At 39.5% G+C, this 13026-nt stretch overlaps 1 long non-coding RNA gene across 1 annotated transcript in view; it reads right to left on the bottom strand.

Annotated features, from left to right (window-relative positions):
- Positions 1–12101, bottom strand: part of LOC120398474 — a 31896-nt gene extending 19795 nt beyond the window's left edge. The window contains exons 1-2 of the long non-coding RNA XR_005594464.1: positions 12047–12101; positions 11518–11584 (exon numbers count right to left, since the gene is read on the bottom strand). This is a non-coding gene — a long non-coding RNA (uncharacterized LOC120398474). The remainder of the gene's footprint in view (positions 1–11517; positions 11585–12046) is intronic.
- Between the last annotated feature and the right edge of the window lie 925 nt (positions 12102–13026).

The following is a 13026-nucleotide window of genomic DNA, read 5'->3' on the forward strand; positions in this document are numbered from 1 at the left end:
TGTGGTGGAGGGAAAATGGAAATTGTGTTGTGGAGGTAAATGATCACCCCAATTTCTATATGGAATGGGAAGCTGCAGCTTGACACAAAGAGGTCCCTTTTTGTCTATAGATCCAGGTCCACATGTGTAGATTAGGTCATTCAATGTAATGATTCAAACATTTTTTAAACTGGAGACTTAGTCAATTTTTCTCTTGCATTCTAGTATTAAAACTCAAAGACAAACTGATTTGTATCCGCTTCATACACAGACTGACTTCAACTGAGGTACTTGCAAAGCATGGTGTACTCTACAGGAGTAAGGGCGAGGAAGGAATGTGGCTCCAAAACATTAACATGTTCTTTATAATTTACTATAGTGCCTAAGGTCGAAATGTAATTAAACACAAATGCCTTTGTGGGGGACTCACTAAAATATTACAATTTTCCCATTTGGATGCATTAGAAAGCATTCAAAAAGTGCTGAAATCTTTATGTCAATATTCCTATGCCAGAAATAGGATCATGATAGAATGACATCAGATTAAGCTGAAATCACTGCTCCAGTCTAGGTGTGTGCATAATTAAATAAGAAACATAATCCAATAAAACACAGACTGTACTAAGGGTCAAAATGAGATGATAATGAGAACTTCTTCAGCCAGCTACATTTATGTAAATCAGGGAAAAGCTGTTAGTGGATTGGGAAGAGGAAAGAGGAACACTTTTTGTTCAGTTGCTGTGGAAGCTCTTAGTGTGATCACTTCTATTGAATGTTTAAATATATTACAACTCCATTCACAAAATGGTAACAATCCATGAAAGTTTTTGTGACCCATAAACCCCTTAATGCCAACTGGCAAAGGAGGTTAAAAATATCCTGCTGGTGGTTCACCAAAGAATATCATTTGAGGTCTTAAATGAAAGCCACGATCATGCTGGTCATTGCTATTATTGTGAAATGACAGATACGATGAGGAGCTGTGTATGTATACTGAAAATTGTTTTTATCAAGGCAGAGTTGACAAATGGGTTTTCTGTCAGACAAAACATGTTTAGTCACCTGTCTGGCATGTAAATTGAGCATTGTAAATTAACACAATGGAAAGTCATTTTTGTACAAAGTCAGTGGGGGTGGGGGTGGGAAATCAATAGGGAAGCAGCACACTGGAGAATAAACCACAAGGGATTAGATGGACACGGGAAAAACGATGAACTATAGGGATATAAGTAGAAGGCAAAAAAACACCCCCTTTAATCTGTGCCTAGGAAGTAGCTGGGCAGTGCAATTACATTAATGAAAATGAAATCACAACTAGCCTTGGTTATAAAGCTGCAAAGGACATTTGGGTGAGATAAACTTCTTTAGACATAAGGATATCTTATTAATCTCTAGAAAGCATATTATTGTTTTGTGTGTAACCTTCTTGTTTCTGTTATTGTTACTTACGATCTCGTGAATGTCCGATAAATTTATTGTTTTCACTATAAATATAACTTAGCGATGTGATATTAAGGTAGGTGCTGATCCTGAGTCAAATCATTCATGCTGGTGTGTATAATGTTTCCTTGGGCAGAGCAGACCTGCTATTTCTGTGAGTGTTCAGTAGGGAAGGGACTTGGACACTAGAAGAATGCTTGAAGATGACTCAGGGCCTGAGGTACACATATTGTTAATTTGCAAGGCAAAGGAGGGAAGATTGTTTGGGTGGCTAACAAGCTGGTGGTGTCAGGGAGATGACACCCAGTTAAGCACAAACAAGTCTTCATCTCAGTGGAGGCAAGGGGCTAACAAGATGGCTTACATTCATAGAATAAGAGAAATGTATGATAGATCATCTAGTCCAGTCCCCTGCACTGAGGCAGGACTAAGTATTATCTAGATCATACCTGAGAGGTGTTTGTTGAACCTGTCCTTAAAAACCTGCAATGACGGAGATTCCACAACCTCCCTAGGTAATTTGTTCCAGTGCTAAAGTACCCTTAGAGTAAGGAAGTTTTTCCTAATGTCTAACCTAAATCTCCTTTGCTGCAATTTTAAGATAATTACTTCCTGTCCTGTCTTCAGTGGATAAAGAGAACAATTTATCACCCTCCTCTTTATAACATCCTTTTACATACCTGAAGACAGTTATCATGTCCTCTGTCAGTCTTCTCTTCTCCAGACTAAACAAGCCCAATTTATTTTATCAAATTTTCCTCAGGTCATGTTTGCTAGACCTTTAATAATTTTGGTTGCTTTCCTGTAGGCTTTTTCCAATTTGTTCACATTCTCTGAAGTGTGATGCCCAGAACTGGACTTCAACCGAGTCCTTATGAGTGCTGAGTAGAGTGGAAGAATTACTTCTTGTGTTTTGCTTACAAAACTCCTGCTAATACATCCCAGAATGATGTTCACTTTTTTGCAATAATATTACATGCTGACTCTCATTTAATTTGTAATCCACTATAACCCACAGATCCTTTTCTGCAGTACTCTGTCCTGGGCAGTCATTTCCTGTTTTGTATGTGTACAATTGATTATTCCTTCTTAAGTGGAATACTTTGCACTTGTTCTTTGAGTTTCATCCTGTTTGAGACCATTTCTCCAATTTGTTAAGATCACTTTGAATTCTAATCCTGTCCTCCAAAGTGCTTGAAGCCCCTACCAGCTTGGTATCATCTGAAAACTTTTAAATATGACATTATCCAAATTATTTTTGAAGATCTTGACTATAACTGGACCCAGGACCAATGCCTCTGGGGACCTCACTTGAGACGCCTTTCCATTTTGACTGTAAACCATTGATCATTATTCTGTGAGTGCGGTTCATCTGGGCTGCATTTCTGTAGTTTGCTTATGAGAGGGTCATGTGAGACAATATCAAAAGCCTTACTAAAGTCGAGATATATCATGAGAGGGTTCCCTGAGAAATGCCACAGTTTCCAAACAAGATAATGCAGAATTCTTAAAGACTGAGGCCTTGAATTACAAACTCTCTGGGTATATATGGGAGGTTTAACTCATTGCATTTCAAATTCCACTGATAGAACTGCTGCTGTTGGACCAATATACAACACTCCATAAAAGCAACACGCTTTCAGGAAGCAGATTGTTTTATTAAAGAAAACCAGAGTTCAAAGGACTAAAAGCTCACATGATCATGAAGGAGAAAGGGGGAAAGCAACATGGAAAATGGTAAGCTTCAAATCCAACAAGAGAAACAGGGCTGTATTTCAGGATGTTAAGCATGCCATGGAATTCATTAACCTGTCCCAGAGCACTGTAATTTTGTGGTTGCAGTCAATGGTCCTGAAGTGGACTGCACTGAAATTACAGGGCTCTGTAGCCTCTTCTTGAGCCTAAAGTGATAGCTTCCTCTCTTTTTAGTTGAACTGGTATCAGAGCTATACACTTGTCTGTGCAATGATATTGAAAGTATGAGACCGGAGATATCCTCTAGTAATTATTTTGGGGAAGTTCTATAGGACTGTGGTGTACAGAAGGTGAGACTAGATGGACACAATGATCCCTTCTGGACCTGGAATCTATGAATATTGCTCACTGTTCCCTTTTAAGTGTTCTTTAGGTGAATCTAATGATCATGAAAGCTATCAGATGGCTATCCAGTAAACAAGAGTCTTCTATTATACCATGTTGGTAAAGAGCACTATAAATTTCCTGATGTTAGACCATATCAGATAGTTCTGATTTTAAATGGGGTGAGAGGGCCCACTTCCCTGAAAACATGCTTCATAGATGAGAAATTAAATCTGTGACCATTCAGTTCTTAGCCTCAATAGAGGCCCAAAAATGGTGCCAAGTATCATGGTGATTTTCTAATGGCGACAGTAGTTTAGCAGGAAATATACCAATTTCACATAGGCCACTGAACTGCCATTAGGTTGTAGCTAGTTTAGGTCACTATCAACAAGGCAGGAGTGGACACTTGACCCTGATGTGCAATTCTTAATCCCATTTCCTGTTCTCTCAACCTGTCAAAACCATAAATCTTCGCATTCTAATATGTTATACATTAGCACTCAAAATACAAAGTACAGATGGTAGAATTATTCATTGTGTAAAATTTTGAAAAAAATCTGCCCTTTTTGCTCATGAATTGTCAGTAAAAATATTTTAATTTGTGGATTTATAACATTTAATATTCAAACAGGCAACTATAAGTGAATACATGGTTTGCAACCTGTTCACTGAGCATTAATTTGGGTATCTACTTGTGCTGTAGTGTATTGCCAGTGTTTCCTGACTAGATATCTTAGCTTTTATCAATGGGAAACATGTATAGAGTAATCATTGGATTTAGAAATACTTGAGTTCCTTCTGCTTTTGGGCAAGTAAAGATTTTAAGACATCCATTGGCTGTTTAGCAAGCTTATCTCATCTACCTAAAATAAATGTGTTTGCTTAGTGAAGTTATAAAAGTAGTGATGTCCTCTGAGTGAAGGCTGCAGTTACCTACCTTTTATTTTCTCGGTACCAGGGCTTTGACCAAGGGGGTCTGGGGAGATCCTATTCTCACTCTTATATAACTCTGAGACACCCTGGCTATGGTCCCTATACTGGGAGTCAGAAGTGGGTGTGTGTGGAGAAGGAGCCTCTATAGCAGACTTTACCCTTCAGAATTTTCCTATGCAAGGGGATCCCGAGGAGGTTAAATCTGCTGAGTTTTGAACTGTTTTACACCAATAGACTGCTGCAAAGCTGAGACATGGAAAGATCTAGTTCTTATCTTTTACAGTATATAGCATTTCTGTCTTACTGGTCTGTTTCACAAAAGGAAACTTATTGTATTTAACATTGTACTTGGAAGCAAAGGAGGTCTTTACATTTAAAAATTCCCTTTAAAAATTAGTGTTTTGGAAACATATTTTGTATTGTTAAAGTTGCTACATTTCTATATGACTCCCATGATTAAAAGATCACTTACACATCAACTCCCAGACACAGATGTTGGAATGCATTTACACAGACTTAAACACTGTGTTGAAGAAAGCAGGGCTAAACTGTGGTTTAAGCCTCCACACGATGGCTATGACATGATTTAAGGTGCAATTTTTCAGTCTTGACATTTAATCCATGGGTTTAAATTACTCCAGGGACCAATCAGTGCTCCATTTCTTAATCTAGGAGCTAAATATGATGCTAGATTGCCTTCATGTAGTAGTGCATCATACTGGAATTTTTGAGAGCAGACAAAGAAAATTAGCCTGGCAATTTTTCATCTTTCCAGCAATGTAAAGAGAAATGGCTGCCTAATATTTCACTCTTGAATTTAAAAGATTTCTTAGAACTAAGAGGCAAATAATGTTTGTGGAATAAATCAAATATGGGAGGCACTGTTCTCTGAAATTATCAAAAGATAAACTAAGTAGTGGTGTCCCCAAGGGGTCTGTACAGGGCCCAGTCCTATTCAACATATTCATACATGATCTGGGAAAAGGGGTAAAGAATGAGGTGGCAAAATTTCCAGATGACACAAAACTACACAAGATAATTAAGTCCCAGGTGACCGAGACAAACGCAGGTTCGAGCAAGTATTTAATTGAGAGAGGAAAATCAAAACATGACAGATTGAAATTTCAAACCACGTGGCCGTTTATTAACAAGGGATAAGTTACAACTTGGGCTGGGGAGGGGGGGAAGTAATTTATCAACTAGAAATACTATCAAGATAAACCACACACAATTTGAAAACAGTCTATTTGCATCTAACAACAAGAACTAAACAAACAAACAATCTCTGATCAACCGCTCACTAAAATCCAAAATAGACACGCAAACTGAGTAAACTGTGCACGCATTAACCGAATGTTGTGAACTACACCAACCACAACAGTAATCAATACAACAATTTGATTCTCATATACTGTATACACAACTTTGCACCAAATAAGGGAGGAAAAAAAGAGAAAAAAAAAAAAGAGAGAGGCTAAGCGAACAAAGTGTTTACAGAAATTAAAATGCATATACCACACTCCAGGCGCAGCTGACCAGCAGTACAGACACAGAGTGCATGACGAATTGAGGGCAAGTAATCCTAACACGACACAACACGAGCCGGCAAAATCCGGAGGAGACCCTGGCTGAAAGGGTGATCAGGCCTTCCAGCAAACATGCGGGCACTCCCGCCGTTTTTGGTGCGAGATACAGTTTTATTCGAGGACTCTTACTCGTGTCAGCATCTAATTGGTCCCTAGCTCCTTCGCACTCCAGGTTCTGAGCTGGAGCCCTCTACGTCAACAGGAGCTGCACCCGGCACACTACTCTTTTGCACACAACACGCTGGTATTGTAGCACACGGCACCAACTTGACCCACAATTGACCAGATAGAAGGTTTGGGAATAGGCACACGGCGCTATAATGTTGCACACCGCACTACGGTGTTGCACGCGGTACCAATGTGACCTTTTGACCGACAATTGGTCATACAGACGCCATGTTTGAGCATGAGTTTAGGGTTGCGACACCAAGCAGACTGTGAAGAGCTGCAAAAGGCTCTCTCAAAACTGGGTGACTGAATTTCATCTGCAATTTTGTTGCCCAATGTTGAAAAATGCAAATTAATGCACATTGGAAAACACAATCCCAACTATACATATAAAATGATGGTGTTTGAATTAGCTGTTACCATTCAAGAAAGAGATCGTGGAGTCATTGTGGATAGTTCTCTGAAAACATCCACTCAATGTGCAGCAGCAGCCAAAAAAGTGATCGTAATGTTGCGAATCATTAAGAAAGGGATAGATAGTAAGACGGAAAATATCATATTGCCTCCATATAAATTCACAGTATGCCCACATGTTGAATACTGCGGACAGATGTGGTCGCCCCATCTCCAGAAGGATATATTGGATTTGGAAAAGGGTCTGAAAAGGGCAACAAAAATGATTAGGGGTATGAAATGGCTGCCGTTCGAGGAGAGATTAATAAGACTGGGACTTTTCAGCTTGAAAAGAGATGACTAAGGGGGGATATGATAGAGGTCTATAAAATCCTGACTGGTGTGGAGAAAGTAAATAAGGAAGTGTTATTTACTCCTTCTTATAACACATAAACTAAGGGCCACCAAATGAAATTAATAGGCAGCAGGTTTAAAACAAACATAAGGAAGTATTTTTTTTTCCACACAAGGCACAGTCAGTCAACCTGTGGAACTCCTTGCCAGAGGATGTTGTGAAGGCCAAGACTATAACAGTATTAAAAAAAACAACAACTCGATACATTCATGGTCCATCAATGGTTGTTAGCCAGGATTGGCAGAGATGGTGTCCCTAGCCTCTTTTTGCCAGAAGCTGCGAATGGGCGATAGGGGATGGATCACTTGATGATTACCTGGTCTGTTCATTCCCTCTGGGGCACCTGGCATTGGCCACTGTCAGGCTACTGGGCTAGATAGACCTTTGGTCTGACCCAGTATGGTCATTCTTATGTTCTTATGTTAAGTATAACTTTATGTATAACCGTATAGCTCCATTATCCATATTGTTGAGAAAAAATACAGCTCAGAGGACTCAAACATTCAGTAATTAGGGGTAGGAATGTTTGGGTACATATTTCAAAACCTCACCAGGGAGCTTGCTCTGTACAATATACTACCATTATACAGGCTCTCATTAAAATCTAGATGTTTGATTTTAAGATGGACACATTCTGCCTCAAAAACTATGATAAAATTGAATAATTGGCACCCCAAGGCCATCCTTTCTATTGCTATAGTCCTCTGCCTTTCTGACTACATGTTTTCAACTTCTTCAACAGCTGAGGGAGGGATCCTTTGCACACTTCACCTCTTAAATGGTATTCAATCACTCAGCACTGTCCATCCTGGGTGCTGAATGTGGAAAGTGTGTGGCTGTAAAATAAAAGATCATATCAAATAAATACACACACAGGGGCATAAATAAGGTTTCATTGTAATGTATCATCCCTTGAATGTACATCCTGTTTTTGATGTTTACCATATTTCTGATGTCTGTTTGCAATACATTTAAAACACAACTCAGCATGGAATAGCTTGCTTTTTTTATATGCTTATATCCAAACAATATCCAGGAACTAGTTTGAATTAACTAAAAACAGTTTTCTGTTGGTCTTTAGTTTACTGTGTCACAAAAAGGGCCCTGAGTCATCCTTGGCTGTGACAGCTTCAGATATAGATGTATTTGTTTATTCTGAACTACAGAAAGTGGTTGAAAACTTGCACTAATATACTTGCCATGTGGTGAAATTAGAAAACACCTGCTAGTGTATTTTTGTAGATACTACATAAAAAAAAATATGGAGTAGGTTTTTTTCCTTGTGGATAACCTGTTGGTGTCTGAGAGCAGTGCTTTGTAAAATGTATATTGCAAAAGAATGAAGACCAGGAAGTTGAGGAATATCACTACTAATGGTACTAAATAGATACATATTTTGAGTAGTTTCCAACTTCATTTTTTACTTGTGAATGAAACTATTAGGGATTTTTGCCACTGGCATAGTTCAAACAGATGACTGCACATTTTATGCCAAAAAAAGGCTAATATAATTCTGAGGTGCATTAACAGAAGTGTCACATCTAAGACACAGGAGGCAATTATTCTGCTCAGCTCAGCATGGGTGAGGCCTCACCTGGAGTACTGTGTCCAGTTCATGGCACCACACATTAGGAAAGATGTGGACAAATTGGAGAGAATCCAGAGGAGACTAACAAAAATTACAAAAGGTTTAGAAAACCTGACCTATCAGGAAAGGTTAAAAATATTGGGTGTGTTCAGTTGTGAGAAAAGAAGAGCGAGAGGGAACCTGGTAACAATATGTTAAGGGATGTTATAAAGAGGATGGTGGTCAATTGTTGTCTATGTCCTCTAAAGGGAGGACAAGTCATAATGGGCTGAATCTGCAGCAAAGGACATTTAGGTTAAACATTAGGAAAACTTTCTAACTGCAAGAACAGTTAAGCACTGGAACAAACCTCCTAGGGAGGCTGTTGAATCTCCATCATTGGAGGTTTTTAAGAACAGATTAGACAAACATCAGGGAGGGATGGACTAGATCAGGGGTCGGCAACCGGTGGCTCGCGGCTCGCCAGGGTAAGCACCCTGGCGGGCCAGCCCGGTTTGTTTATCTGCCGCGTCGGCAAGTTCGGCCGATCACGGCTCCCACAGGCCGCGGTTCGCGGTCCCAGGCCAATGCGGGAGGCAGGAAGCTGTGGCCAGAACATCCCTCGGCTCGCGCCGCTTCCTGCCTCCCGCATTGGCCTGGGACCGCGAACCGCGGCCAGTGGGAGCCGCGATCGGCCGAACTTGCCGACGCAGCAGATAAACAAACTGGGCCGGCCCGCCAGGGTGCTTACCCTGGCGAGCCGCGAGCCACCGGTTGCCGACCCCTGGACTAGATATACTTGATCCTGCCTCAGTGTGAGGGAATGGACTAGCTGACCCCTTCAAGTTCCGTATAGCCATTTCTTTCTATGACTTTATAAAGGCTTCTCCTTTTGATGCGTTATCTCAAATTTCTAATATCTAATCCTGCCAGAAAACTGGGTACTGGGATGACCTAACAGTTAGATTTATCCCCCCAGGTGGTTTTATAAATGTCATCTACCCTCACATTTGTTCCTTTTCCAAGCCTAGACTTGTGATAACTGTGCCAGTGTTCATAACTATTAAACTGTGACCAACAGTAATAGCCCTGTGAACTACCTTATAAACTATGTGATTCCAGCTAATTTGACCAGAAGAAGACAACATGCCTCACCTTTTACAGAATATGAGACAAAGTCCAAAAATGCCATCGCAGGTAATTTACCATCTAACTTTACAGGTAATATGAACAAAAGAAGGGGGGAAGAAAAAGGTTACAACAATACTGTGATAGGGTGTCTATCCTGTTAACTCTCACCACCTATGGTGAAAGGGTTAATGTAGACCTGAGAGGCCAATTCATAGATCTGATTGCACCTGGAGTGTAGGACATACCTAATAAAAGATGAAGCCCAGCTGGGTGTTGCTAAAAAGAGAGGAAGTCTGGCATAGAAAGAGGTGGTGCTGGGTAGCTGTGGGTTGGGAGAGGGTTGTATCTACTGAGATGAGGCTTAGTCAGCTGCTGTCTAGCTGAAGCTTCAGCTGATGGGCTAGGCCAAGTGAGATGGAAGAGATAATACATGAAACTGAAACAGGGCTAGACAATAAGGATAGGGAAAGTATTGAGGAAGACTGGAGGCAAACAAGGTAAAAGAAATGGGTAGTTTCTCTGGAACCAGAAGAATGCTAGCAGATAAAAAGGCAGGACAGGGAAATGGGGAAAATTACATAACTGTAATATCCCTAGGTAAGAACATAGAGTATGGCAGGGCAGATCAAAAAAATGCTGGAAATGTAATAAGAGTTAAGAAGCTACCTGATGGAGACTTGTTAATGGAGTATGAAAACAGGGAACAAGTAGGGAAGCTCCTTAAGACAAAAGTGCTAGGTGAAAATAAACTGTCAGCTACCCACAAATCAACAAGGGATGTAGAACATAGTGTCCCTGTTGAAATGTCAGAAAAGGAAATAAAGCAAAACTAATTAAGAAATATAAATAAAGCAAAGAATAAAGGTGATCACCCTTAAGAGGCTAATTGCAGCGTAGTTGTATCTATCTTAGCCACAAGATATTAGACACATAAGGTGGGTGAGGTAATATTTTTTATTGGACCAACAGATGTTGGTGAGAGAGACAAGCTTTCAAGCTACACAGAGCTCTTGAAGAAGCTCCCACCTCTAAGATGCTATTAGCAGAGAGGAGAGGTAATAGCAAGTTTTACTTTGCTGTACTGAACACATTTAAGGAAAGGGTGTGAAGAGCAGCTCTGTTTAAGCTTGAAAGTGTCTCTCTCTCACCAACAGAAATTGGGCCAGTAAAAGATATTGCCTCACCCACCTTGTCTCTCTAAGATGCTAATTAGCAGAAGAGGAGGTAATAGCAAGTTCTTTACAGCTGTACTGAACACATTTAAGGAAAGGGTGCTATCAGATAGAGTAACTTAAGGTAACAGATATTCTGGACTAAGCCCTATATTCTTCCTCTGGTGAGATGCTACATGTGCCAAAGATTTGGCCACATAGCAAATAATTGCAGAGAGAAAATATGGTGTAGTAAGTGTGGTGGTGAAAATTCATAGGATAATGGTGAGGATGGGACAGAATAAAAGTGTTGCAACTGTGGCAGAAAACACAGCTCAGCAAATGGAGGATGTACAGAGGCAAAGCAAGCTAGAGCAATACAAAAAAACAAAATTACTAGTGTGCAGAAGGTTCTAGGAGAGACCTAAGAGGAAAAAAGAAAATGTTGTTTGGGAAAGGGAATAGCAGGCAACAAATTAATAGGAAGGAAGTAACAAGTGACACTGGGGTAAAAGGAGCTGACATACTACTTATAGAAACAGATTCATTGAGTTTATGATTGAAGGAATAAATTGTATGTCTCAAACAGGAAAGAAAACAGAAAATTAGAATTATTAAAGCTGCTCAAAAGTAGCTATGGGGTAGCTATCAGGGGAATGACTTCATACTTACCTAAGTGAAGTAAATATTGAAGGTTAAAAGAATGGTGGTTGTTGTTTTCAGCTGGAGTGCTCATAGCCTAATAGCACACATGCAGGAATTAAAGAAAAATATTATTGATATGAAAACAAAGCCTGACATAATATGCATATAAGAGACTTGGCTAATAGAAAAACTATACTATAAAATCCCAGGCTATAGAATATATAGACATGATAGAGAAAAAGGAAAGGGTGGGAGTGTCTGCACCTTTGTTTAAGGAGAACCTGAAGTATGTTGAAGTAGAGGTTAAAAAGCAAAATGTCAAGTATAATGCTATTGAGATACCTATACAAAACAATTCTGCATCTATAAGCCTTTATAATATTCATAACACATGCAGGAAACTAGAGGCTATGGATCAGAAAGAATTAATTGCAGATGTCAGTTTGTTACCTATGGTGATCTAAATGGTCAAAACAGATTGTGGGGAAGTGAGGAAAATGTGTAAAGCAATTCTTTGAAGAAATAATTTAGTAATATTAAATGATGGTGCACCTACCAGGTTCAATACAGCTGACAGAAGCTTCTCATGCCTGGATCTGGGAATAGCTTCTAGCACCACAGCAAGTAAATGCAGCTGGGAAATTTATAGAGAGGAGGGAATGGGTAATGACCACTTCCTGACATTAATTACATATCAAGGAAAAGGAAATCCCAAAGATGATGATAATATCCCCACTTGGAATCTTAAAATAGCAAATTGGAAACTCTTTAGAAACTAAAGTGAGGAATATGTGAATGAGCAATGTATAAATGAGGAATTCTGTAGAAATGTTACTAAGGGAATCACAAAGGTAGCCAGCCTAGTTATTCATAGTCTGCCAGCACTACTTAAAGATAGGAAAAATGTACCATGGTGGAATAAGGAATGTGAATTAGTAATTAAGGAAATGAATAAGACATAAAAAACAGCAGAAAATTCCTTAAATAGCAAGGACTTAATGAAATGTAAAATAAAGTAAAGCAGTTGCATACAGGGCTATAAAGGGCAACAAGAGAAAGCTGGAGAACTTGCTGCAGGAAAGTAAATAAAGATACCAATACAGCAGAAATATATAAACAAGTCAGGAAAATGAAAGGAATAAAGAATAAGAGCCACATAATACCAAACCTTGCAGTTTCAGGGCATGGAATAATAAGCTGCAAAAAGAGGCAGAAATTCTGGCCACCCTGTTTTAAACAGTCGGCAGTGATGACTATCCCAGGGAGAGTAAAAAATATTCACTAAGGGTAATATTCACTAAGAGGTGGGAGAAGGATGTGGATATTATTTTAAATGAAACTTTAGTATGAGAAAGTATAAGGAATGAAAGTATAAGGAACGAAAGCGCTGCACTCGACAAGAATGAAATAAGCTTTGAAATGCTTAAACATCTAAGTGAAGGAAGCTAGAGGATGATACTAAAATTATATAACAACATATGGAGAGTGTAGTAAGTGCAGGCCCTAATAAAGGCCCAGTATGAGGCCTGAGGCCTG

The sequence above is a fragment of the Mauremys reevesii genome, linkage group 1, assembly GCF_016161935.1.
Source record: "Mauremys reevesii isolate NIE-2019 linkage group 1, ASM1616193v1, whole genome shotgun sequence".
NCBI classification, from domain to species: Eukaryota; Metazoa; Chordata; order Testudines; family Geoemydidae; genus Mauremys; species Mauremys reevesii.